The 11,910-nt window shown below is 40.8% G+C and overlaps 1 long non-coding RNA gene across 2 annotated transcripts; it reads left to right on the top strand.

Moving 5' to 3' along the window:
* Positions 1-315: 315 nt before the first annotated feature.
* Positions 316-6,044, top strand: LOC117619944. Of its 2 annotated transcripts, none has more exons than XR_004584642.1 (6): positions 316-642; positions 3,100-3,375; positions 3,915-4,560; positions 4,661-5,172; positions 5,258-5,439; positions 5,535-6,044. It is a non-coding gene; the product is annotated as an uncharacterized LOC117619944 (long non-coding RNA). The 2 variants fall into 2 exon arrangements; XR_004584641.1 differs by having other exon boundaries at positions 317-642; positions 3,100-3,385.
* The last annotated feature ends 5,866 nt before the right edge of the window (positions 6,045-11,910 follow it).

Below are 11,910 nucleotides of genomic sequence, written 5' to 3'. Positions count from 1 at the left end.
ATTTCGTGTACATGCTAAGTTTTACATTAGTTTAACAATAGTGTCATGCATATATATTGCTATAAAAATACTACGTTGAGAAATTCTGAATAAGGACATTCCTAAAATAAAGTATCATATGTCATAACATGGAAAGAGAACATGTAACACCCGGTCCAAAAAATACTATTCAATTGATTATTTATTTGTAAAATTTCAATTTTGCAACTTGGTAAGGGTATTTTCGTTACTTTTTATTCCAGAAAGATTTTGAAAATTTGATAACGCTGTTTTGTAGAGCTAGACGATACAAGTCTGTAGACAGGCGACACACCCAATTTTAAGTTGTAACGGTGGAGAAAATGTCTAGAAACAGAAAGGACGTAATGGGAATTTTGAAGACAAATTTTCTGGTGGCACAGTACCGAGCCTTTTCTTTTTCTCCCATTTTCTTCTTCTTCTTCTTCCCCGCGATTTCTTCTCTCTCGTGTTTCTTTTGCAACAGTCACTATACAGTGACTGTTTAATTTCCCGGCCACTAATCGACTCCGTCGTGCATCGGTTGAACGCGCCACCTTCAGGAATTCTCCAATTTTTCCAAATTTTGGCCGGCAATTTTTTGAGCTTTTCCGGCGACTCCGGCTACCGTTTCCATCGATTGAGGTATTGTTCTTCATCATTTTTCCGTGATCTAGCTGTTTATGTAAGTGGTTTGGATTGATTTTGGAGTTTTAGAAGTCAACCAAAACACCCAAGTTTGGCCGGCGGTTTGGGCCGTATTCGGGGTTGCTCCTACCACTTTTTAGCCGGGGTCCGAGATAAAAAATTGTTTCCCTAGTTAGTCTGATCATGTTGGTATATATCTAGATTAGAGTTTTGATAATTTTTCCGGTGAGAAAAAAAATTGATCATGTTGGTATAGGTCTTGACTATAGTTTTGATAATTTTTCCGGTGAGAAAAAAAATTGATCATGTTGGTATAGGTCTTAACTATAGTTTTGATAATTTTTCCGTCGTCGGAAATTTCTCAAGACACCCACCATTGCCGGTGAAAGACCATAGGGTTGAGATTCCCCAATACCTAGAGTTATGTTACCTAGGTGATGGACTCATGTTTCCTGGACTTTGTTTCCTTGTATTAAGGACTCTTTGTCTCCTTTTGTTTGTATGTGTTGTACTCAGTATTATATTAATCAATGATATCCCACAACTCAACTAACCAAGTGAGTGTGGCCTTGCTCATAATCTTTCATGGTATCAGAGCCTCTGGCTAACACCAACTACCAATCCCTTCTCTGCCAACATTGAGAGTCATTGGCACTCCTCACCCGTAATGGGTGTTTGTTTCTGTAAATCCTTTTGTTTCTCCTCTCCTCTATAATCAACATATTTTTCTTTCTACTTTAGCCGTTTACGCAGCTTCTTTTATCACTGCATTTTTCCTCATTTTCTTTCCCTTCCAGTATTTAAAAAAAAAAAATGTCATTACCTTGTTTATGTTAAATTTCCTCTCTTTTATCTGTATGGGCAATAAGTCCCTTGGCCATGATGGCCTGATCTGTTTCCTATAGATAGTACGTCCCTTGATCACTATGATCTCTTTCCTCTGTGAGCTTCGTCACCGCTCGCTTTCCACCGCTAGCCTTGTCACCGCTCGCCGAGCCTTCTCCAGCAGGCGTTTGTCTTTGTTCCTGCCGAGCTACACTGCTGCTATTGCCTTGCACAGCCGCCATCTATCCTTCTTTTGGCTCGATTGGCCACTTATCTCTGCTAACACCAAGCAGCCCCCCCATTTCTACGTTTTGAGCAACCTCTCTGTTTCTCTCTTTGCTCTCTAACGAACTCTCCTTTCAAATATCTCTCTTTCCAACCCCTCTCTTTGTTATGAGCTCTTCTCTGTGGTTGAGTTTCTTTCATTTGGGTTTCTCTTCCCTGTTTGCTATGGGACAGTGGTTTTCCTTTCTTTTCTTTCTATTTTTCCTATGAGCTGACCTCCCGGTTTCTTCTCTTTATTTTTTTTTCTCTTTCTTTTCTGGTCTCTGTACACCCGTGACACCACTTTTCTTTATTCTTCTTTTTCGGAGCCACTTCTTTTCTTCCACTCATTTTAAAATTTGCAACATGCTCCCTTTCCCATGCTTAACAGCTCGCCTTTTTTTTTTTCTTCCCCTTTTCTTTGTGACAAGCTCTCTCTCTTGAGCTCTCTCTGTTTTTTTTCTTCTGTTGCCCACTTGCTAGGTGTCTTTCCCCCTCTCCTTTGGTATGTTACTGGGGTATTCACTTCTTTTCTTCATTGATTTTATAGTCTAACCTTTGCCTTTGCCAGGTCATTGGCTATCTCCTCAGCCCTTTTTCTTCTCTTTGCCTCGTGGCCACTTCCATTTCCTTATTCCTACTCCCTTTTTTATTTTATGCTTTCTTTTCTCAGCACTTTGTGTTCTCTCTCATGTGCTCCTCTGGCACTACGCTCCTTTTCTGATCCCTTTTTCCTTTCTTTTATTATCTTCCTCCCACAGGCAGCTACACATTCTCTCTTCATGTTGTTGTTGCACAGCAAGCAACCGCTTTCTTCTTTTTCTTATTTGCCTGACGGGCCTTTTTCTTTTCTGTCATATTTTTCCGCTTTACACCTGATGCCTCTTCCATGCTCAATCACATGCTCTTGTTTTTTTCCATGCTCAATGATATCCCACAACTCAACTAACCAAGTGAGTGTGGCTTTGCTCATAAGCTTTCAGCCGGCGGTAGGAAATTGTTCCTCTTGCTAGTCTGAACATGTTGGTATAGGTCTCGCTCGAAGTTGTTGATATTTCCTTACATTTACCCAAGAAATCTATTGCATAATGTTTTGACATTATTTTCTAAAACGGAGTGAGTTATTTATGTTGAATATAAAAAATATATTCAACATGATCAGTTTCACAAGCCTATTTTGTTTTGTTTTTATTTTTTACATATTGCCTATTTTGTTAATAGGTTGAGGTTTTTGTTATTTTGGTTAGATTTTACTTATTTTATTAGTTGGTTAAAGTATTTATGTGTCTTTAGTTTTTCTTAATATAATTGTTGTTATATATATTAATATATTTTTGCTTAATTAAAATAATGGGTTAAAAACAGGAGGGTATGGGGAGGGAGCACTTGGCTAACAAGGCAACTTCCCAAGCACGTTGCAAACGCAAGGGTAAGACGACTACTGGGGTGCCCCCTCAGAAAAAAGCAAAGGGAAACAACATCAGTTCTATTGTAACCACTAAGCAAGGGCACGGTTCCCGACCAAAACACAAAAGCCATGCATATCACCCATTGTTCTGTGTGAGAAGATACATACACAAGAACCACAGCGAATTCGATCCGGTGGTACATGTCAAAATTACTGACCATTTATCTTACAGGGTAGATATTGGTAATAATTGTCAGCTCATTTAATTAATTTTTTGTTTTTATGTTTTGTTTTGTAAGCATCATTTTGTTTTTAAAGTTCAATTAGTCCAACTGTGTGCTAAGTAAATCCTTGGCAATTTGATTGATTGTTGGTATTATGTTTAGTTTTTCTCAACTTGTTTTGTGCATTCCACTTAAGCAATTAGATTTCACATATTCAATTACCCGCTTTCTGTCTGCCAATTGGATATTTGTAAATCCAATTGCATTTCAAGTTTGTTGAGTATGCATAATTTTGTTTTTATATTCCATTAATTCAAGTGCATGCTACGTAAGTAAATCCTTGACAATTTAATTGAGTGTTGGGAGTATGTTTAATTTTTCTCAACTTGTTTTTGTGCATTCCACTTATGCAATTAGATGTGACATATTTAATTACCGCCTTTCTGTTTGCCAATTAGATTTTTTGTAAATCCAATTGTGTTTCAAGTTTTCAGAATATGTTGCATGGAAAGTGTTCTTATGACTAATTCAATTTTTGACACTTGCAGAATTCGGGTAACCACTTTAAGGGATGCGGAAATGACAAATTCTGTGGTTTATGGTTTCAAAGCCATTTGCCTGGTCCAGTAAAGGATAAAGTCAAAGCAACAAAGTTTTCATTAGTTTGCAAAATTACTTGCAAGAAAGGGATGGAGAGATAGACACCTCATTACGGCATTGGCGGGGCGTTGGTGGGACAGTACCTGTACATTCTATTTGGATGAGGTCGGGGAGCTTATAATGACCCCAAAGGACTTTAGTGCAATCTCGAGTTTACCTGTTTGTGGGAAACCTTTAAATTATGACATGGAGGCCTACAAAAACACTATAGAGATAGTGAGGCTATTCGGGAACCCCATTGCAAGCATAATTAAGGACAAAAACATTGTGGATAAGTACAAGGAATGGAAGCTGCAAACCACTATACAAGAAAACCTGTTAACTCGTGTCTTCATTCTCACATTGGTCGACAACACTATATGCAATGATAAGAGCAACTCTGTTTATCTATACTAAATGCCCAGCATGGCTAAAGTGGATGAGATTAAAGAGTACAATTGGGGTGGGGCTGGGTTGTCATGCTTGTATCTGTCGATGGATGCTATTTCTAGAAGGATAGTGTCAAGCTCACGAGGGTATTTTCAGGCTTGGGAGGTGAATAATTTTATGTTGACAAACTAAAAGATTCTTATAATTCCTTGCGTTTGGGTATTTTGGTCTTCATAACTAATAGTGGTTTGTTTTTTGTTTATAGGTATGGGCGTGAAGTACTCGAAGCCACTTGCTTTAAGTCAACCATTTACCGATGAAAGTAGTTAATGGTTTCGCGCGTTATGGTGGTTGGGTGGCTTGGATGTGCGGGAAACACCCCACAACTTGGAGCAGTTTAGAATAACTATGAGATATATCACTACTGATCAAGTCAATTGGCATCCATGGGGAACTGATGATACAACCCTACAACATTATGTGCAAAGCAGCATTCTAGCTACAAAACAAAGAATTCTACTCGAAGGACTTGTCGGGTATGCCTGGTATTAAGGGGAAAGAGTATCCGTGCAAAGCCTAGCTACACCAGATCAGAGGATCCTAAAAATACCCCGTTGAACTATACTCTAAGATGTGAAAGTATATGCCGTGGACAATGAAACCAAAGCATCACTTAAGGGATTTAAAGCAGAGGACTGGTTTGCTAAATCCACTGATTATCGAGTGTTTCGAAATGAGTATGTGAGGTATAAGCATTATCCAAGTGTGGCTGCGAATGTAAGTTTTATTGTTGATAATGGTCTTTCACAATATAGTTAGATTATGCAAAACAAAATTTAATTCATGTCACATCACTATGCAGACTGTGGAAGATGGTGTGTATTTTGTTGGTCCGAGCGTTCAAGCTAGTGAAATTAAAAATCCACCATTTACTGTTCAAGTGGTGGGATGATGGGATGATGGGACGCAGATGATTGTGAAGAATTGGACATGCCAAGAGGCACGTCTAGCAAGTGCCTTATACTCTCGGGGGATGTGAAATATGTAAGTTTGAGGTCATTTCTACGCGATTAAAATGTTCAAATCGAAACTAAGGTAATGTATTAACTTTGTTTACACATAACATGTTTGTACTATAGGTAAGTGCATCCACAGCAGTAGAACTATTGGATATGATTAGTCGGCTAAATTCCTCGCTCATCACAAACTTACATTCGCGGCCACACTTGGATAATGCTTATACCTCATGTACTCATTTCGAAACACTCCATAATCAGTGGATTCAACAAACCAGTCCTCTGCCTTAAATCCCTTAAGTGATGCTTTGGTTTCATTGTCCACAGCATATACTTTCACGTCTTTGAGTACAGTTCGATCGGGTATTTTTGGGATTAGCTAATCTAGTGTACCTAGGCTTTGCACGGATACTCTTTCCCCTAAATACCAGGCATACCAGGCTGGTCCTTCGAGTAGAATTCTTTGTTTTGTAGTTGGAATGCTGCTTTGCACATAATGCTGTAGGTTTGTATCACAGTTCCCAATGGATGCCAATTGACTTGATCAGTAGTGATACATCTCGTAGTTATTCTAAACTACTCCAAGTTGTGATATATCTTGATCAATAAAAATGTTTAGAATGATTACATTCCTTTTTCTCTTTTTTTAATCTGATGTAATGTTTTTAGTTTTTAATTTACAAAATCATTTTTTGTTCCAATGATGCTCCTCATGACTTGAATTGAGTATAGTTATTTATGTAATAATAATGAGCCATTTACAATGTTTGGCATTAAATAGAAAAGGGAAATACAGCAGACATATCCAAAAAATCATGTTTTTACCTACAATCATGCTTCTTCCATCCCAATTTACGGATTTCTTGCTTCTCTCAACTACCTATTCGACAGGTATCTCAACCCAACTTTACCTTGACTAATATGTCGTATTGGTACATATGAATTATCTGTTGTATAGTTATAATATAACTCATCCATGGTATAGTTACAATATGAATCAGCTACCTATTTGGTAGGTATAATGAGATACACCTGTGATGTTGGTATATTATATGACTCATCCCAGCCCTAGGTATGTACTTTATATAGGTATTTCTGTGGGTAGAAAACACTTGTTATAGGTAGAATATCAAAATGCCAGGTAGGTGTTTATGACGAATCTTTTCTCGTGAGAGGCTTCTGAGCCTTGTGGTTGGAAAAATCTTAACTTTTTCGATCATGGCATATGTGTATAGGTAGCAGAGCTATAGATTAATCTGGTTCAAGTCTTTCTCTGTGTTTCACTTGTTTTTGGCTTTCTGGGTACTTTTTTTTCCAAGTTCAAGTCTTTCTTCGGAGATCAATTCTTGCATGGAGGACATTTTTTGATGTTTTAAGCTTACTATGGTAATGCTACCTATAGGTGTTTTCCACCAGTTCCTATAATTTTTATACTAAAAAAGATCTCCACTACTGATGCAAGAAATCTGCAGAGATTGAGAATGAGCACGATTGTAAGATGTGTGGCTTTGTTTTCCTTTTCTATTTAATGGAATTAGAAGTAAATATGTTAAAAAGGAAGGACAAATCAATTGCTTATCTGCCCATGCGCTGACTTGGATGACTTCTATTGAGGAGTTAATATTGATGTCCTACATCCATTATATCTTAACAAAATTGGACCAACATCTAAGAAGTCCAAAATTGAATTAGTCACAAGAACACTTTCCATGCAACATATTCTGAAAACTTGAAATCCGATTGGATTTACAAAAGTCCAATTGGCAGACAGAAATGGAGTAATTGAATATGTTAAATCTAATTGCGTAAGTGGAATGCACAAAAACCAGTTGAGAAAAACTAAAAATACTCTGAACACTCAATCAAATTGTCATACTTAGCATGCATATGGATTAATGGAACATAAAAACAAAATTATGCATACTCAGCAAACTTAAATGCAATTGGATTTATACAAATATCCAATTGGTAGACAGAAAGCAGGTAATTGAATATGTGAAATCTAATTGCATAAGTGGAATGCACAAAAACAAGTTGAGAAAAACTAAACATACTCCCAACACTTAATCCAATTGTCAAGGATTTACTTAGCATGCACCTGGATTAATGGAGCATAAAAACAAAATTATGCACACTCAGCAAACTTGAAATGCAATTAGATTTACAAATATCCAATTGGCAAACAGAAAGCAGGTAATTGAATATATGAAATCTAATTGCGTAAATGGAATAAACAAAAACAAGTTGAGAAAAACTAAACATAGTACCAATAATCAATCAAATTGCCAAGGATTTATTTAGCACGCAGATGGATTAATTGAACATAAAATCAAAATGGTGCTTACAAAAAAACACATAAAAACAAAAATTAATCAAATGAGCCGACAATAATTACCAATATCTACCTTGTAAGACAAATAGTTTGTGACTTTGACATGTAGCACAAGATCAGATGCACTACGGTTCTTGTGTATTTATCGTCTTGTCTCGAACAATGGGTGATCTGCATGGCTTTTGTGTTTTGGTCGGGAATCGTGCCCTTGCTCAGTGGTTACAATTGAACTGACGTCGTTACCCTTTGCTTTGTTCAGAGAGGGCTCCCTAATAGTCGTCTTACCCTTGAGTTTGCAAAGTGTCTTGGAAGTTGCCTTGTTGTTGGCCAAGCGCTCCCACCCCATACACTCCTGTGTTTAACTCATTATTTTAATCAAGAAAAATATAACAACAATTATATTTTAAAAAAACTGAAGACACAAAGGTAAATAAATAATTTAACCAATTAATAGAATAAGTAAAATCTAACCAAAATAACAAAAACCTCAACCTATTAACAAAATAGGCAAAGTGTAAAAAATAAAAACAAAACAAAATAGGCTTGTGAAACTCATGATGTGGAATATATAATTTATATTCAACATAAATAAAACCCTCCGTTTTAGAAAATAATTGTAACAACTCGATCCTTAATTAATTTTTAATTATTATTTTATTTAAAGAAATAACTAGAATACCCTCAGAATATTTTATAAAGTTAAAAGTTGATTTTTTTTTTATTCGGGAAGGAATTTGAGGATTTCAGTTGTATCATTGCGTAGAGCACATCAAGAGGACTCCGTAGACACGTAATGGGCTCAAATCCGAGTTGTAACGAGAGAGATGTGATCAAATTATGTTGAAGGGCAAAATAATAACTCGTCAAGTCACTCACTCACTCACTCTCTCTCTCTCTCTCTCTCTCTCTCTCTCTCTCTCTCTCTCTCTCTCTCACAACTGGGCATGCGACAGAGTCGCACTCTTCCCTCCAGCTGAATGGTTTTTCGTTGGGCATCATCATGTTCGGCCACCATCAGGGCTGGGACTGGTCCCAAAATGACCGGGCCACCGTCCTCTTCCAACCCCAACTGTCCTCCGTTGCAGCCTGCCACCGTTGTTACCGGAAAAGCCCAGAATCCAATCAATTTTTATGAGTTTTTCATGAAGCTCGTTCTCCCTCCTCCGGCCACCGTTTCCGGCTATTGAGGTATGGTTTCTTAACTACTTTTCGAGCTCTAACTGGTGGTTAGGTAGGTTTTCATTGATTCGAAGTGTAGATAGTTCGATTTTTGAGTTAGGTTTTGGCCGATTTTGGGATCGCTATTCCGGCCACTCCCGGCCAGTTTTTGGGGTAGGTCCAAGAAGAAAAGTGGCTGCAAATCATGTTATGAACCTAGGGTAGGAAGCTGGCCTTACAATTTCAGATTTTTTCGGTCATCAGAACTGATCAAGCCACCCACGTGTTGCCAGCAAGTGTGGCGGCGCGTGGGCAGCATGGTGGGGAACACTTTCAGTCATAGAATAATCCCTTGGTCTTCACGAGCGCGTAGGATTTCGCGGATCTCAATTTCGATAATGTTTGGACCCCGAACGGATCTCGCCTATTGTGTAATTTTTGGATTGGATAAGTTTGAGCCGTTGGATCGTAGTCATTTCCAGATATGTTGATCTAGGTAATTCTAGGATCGTATATGATTCGACGAATCTAAACCCTAAACAGAGTCCCGGATACTCCAGAAACGCCAACCCTAGGGCTAGGGTTACTGTAATTGTCCGATCGTGCGACCGTGGGTAATCCGACCGTCCGATTTAGGCCAAACTCTAGGGACATGCCTAGGCATATTAGAACCTTTAGGGACTTCCAGATCTGCGAGCGAGGAATGTGACTCGGATAGAAGGGGGTATCTCCGAGACCGGCGAGCGAGGAATACAGCTCGGATAGAAGGGGGTAAATCCGAGATCTGCGAGCGAGGAATGCGACTCGGATAGAAGGGGGGTATCTCCAAGACCTGAGAGGGAGGAATGCGACTTGGATAGAAGGGGGTACCTCCGAGCCCTGCGACGAGGAATGCGGCTCGAATAGAAGAGGGTATCTATGAGACCTGCGAGCGAGGAATGCGGCTCGGATAGAAGGGGGTATCTTCGAGACGTGCGAGCGAGGAATGTGGCTCGGATAGAAGGGGTATCTCCTAGACCTGCAAGCGATGGGATTGACGGGTCAGGAATGGGAGTACGCCTAGGAGGAGAGTATTCCAATTCTGAAATATTATTAAACTAATCTAAAGGGAGTTCAGCGTATAGCATATTTATATTCAGTTTATGATTGTTTCGAGTATTAGGAAAGAACTACGTGTGGCTTGATCCCTCAGTAAGGGTACGTAGGCAACCTAGTGTTACAAGGTGCATGTGAGATCCCACATCGACCAAACGGAGAGGGGGTGATGTGCCTTATATGGCACACCTCGCATCCATCTAGTAGGAGGCCTCTTGGGAGCTCACTGGCTTTGGAGTCGTAGGAACTCCAAAGTTAAGCGAGTTGGAGGCTAGAGCAATCCTAGGATGGGTGACCACCCTGGGAAGTTGCTCTGTGAGCTCCCAGGAACAAATCCGTGAGGGGGGCGTCGGCCCAGCCCAGAGCGGACAATATCTTGCTAGGTGGAGTTGGGCAGTCCGCTGCGCCGCTCTGAACTTAGAGGAGGCGTTTTGGGAGCTCACTGGCTTCGGAGTTGTAAGAACTCCGAAGTTAAGCGAGTTGGAGGCTGGAGCAATCCCAGGATGGGTGACCACCCTGGGAAGTTGCTTCGTGAGCTCCCAGAAACAAAACCGTGCGGGCTGGTGAGAATGTAGCCAGCCCAAAGCGGACAATATCCTGCTACGGCGGAGCCGGTCCGGGGTGTGACAATTTGGTATCAGAGCCACTCTGCCGTGTGGTGCGAGTGTGCCGACGAGGACGTCGGATCCCTTAAGGGGGGGGATTGTGAGATCCCACATCGACCAAACGGAGAGGGGGTGATGTGCCTTATATGGCACACCTCGCATCCATCTAGTAGGAGGCCTCTTGGGAGCTCACTGGCTTTGGAGTCGTAGGAACTCCAAAGTTAAGCGAGTTGGAGGCTGGAGCAATCCCAGGATGGGTGACCACCCTGGGAAGTTGCTCCGTGAGCTCCCAGGAACAAATCCGTGAGGGGGGGCGTCGGCCCAGCCCAGAGCGGACAATATCTTGCTAGGTGGAGTTGGGCAGGCCGCTGCGCCACTCTGAACTTAGAGGAGGCCTCTTGGGAGCTCACTGGCTTTGGGTTCGTAGGAACTCCAAAGTTAAGCGAGTTTGAGGCTAGAGCAATCCCAGGATGGGTGACCACCCTGGGAAGTTGCTCTGTGAGCTCCCAGGAACAAATCCGTGAGGGGGGGCGTCGGCCCAGCCCAGAGCGGACAATATCTTGCTAGGTGGAGTTGGGCAGTCCGCTGCGCCACTCTGAACTTAGGGGAGGCCTTTTGGGAGCTCAATGGCTTCGGGTTCGTAGGAACTCCGAAGTTAAGCGAGTTGGAGGCTGGAGCAATCCCAGGATGGGTGACCACCCTGGGAAGTTGCTTCGTGAGCTCCCATAAACAAAACCGTGCGGGCTGGTGAGAATGTAGCCAGGCCCAAAGCGGACAATATCCTGCTACGGCGGAGCCGGTCCGGGGTGTGACAGTGCAGTAGCGAGGTTAGGTAACAAAGGTAGTCCAGTTAAGTTATTAAGAGATTTAACACCGTTCTGGGGATGTTATATGAATTGATTTGAATATTACTAGCAGAATGATTTATTTGACTCATTGAGGCCAGAGGCCCGAATAATATGATGTTTGATTGCTAGAATATATTTAAATGCATGCTAAACGATTGGGTTATTGTTCACCCGTTTTCGCGTTTTACTCCTGTGATGGAAGGGCGAAGTTCCCCACTGGCTTGGAGACCATGTGTTGGCCAACAAGTCAGCTTTCTTTGGTGTGCGAGCGTGCCACTGCTAGCAATGTAAATTCTAGCAGACTTCTTTTTAGAATAGGTAACTTGCGCCCCAAGTTACTGACCTCTAAAACAAACGATTGTGAATTTGGGTGAGGAATATCTCCCAAGTAAGTTCTTTTCTTGCCTCAGACTGGTAAGGACTTTCATAATTTATCTCAGTATCAAACGGCTGTTCTTGCC

Source organism: Prunus dulcis, chromosome 2, assembly GCF_902201215.1.
Source record: "Prunus dulcis chromosome 2, ALMONDv2, whole genome shotgun sequence".
Taxonomy (NCBI): domain Eukaryota; kingdom Viridiplantae; phylum Streptophyta; class Magnoliopsida; order Rosales; family Rosaceae; genus Prunus; species Prunus dulcis.
Note: the sequence above shows the minus strand (reverse complement) of the source record. Positions and strands in the feature narration are given on the sequence as shown.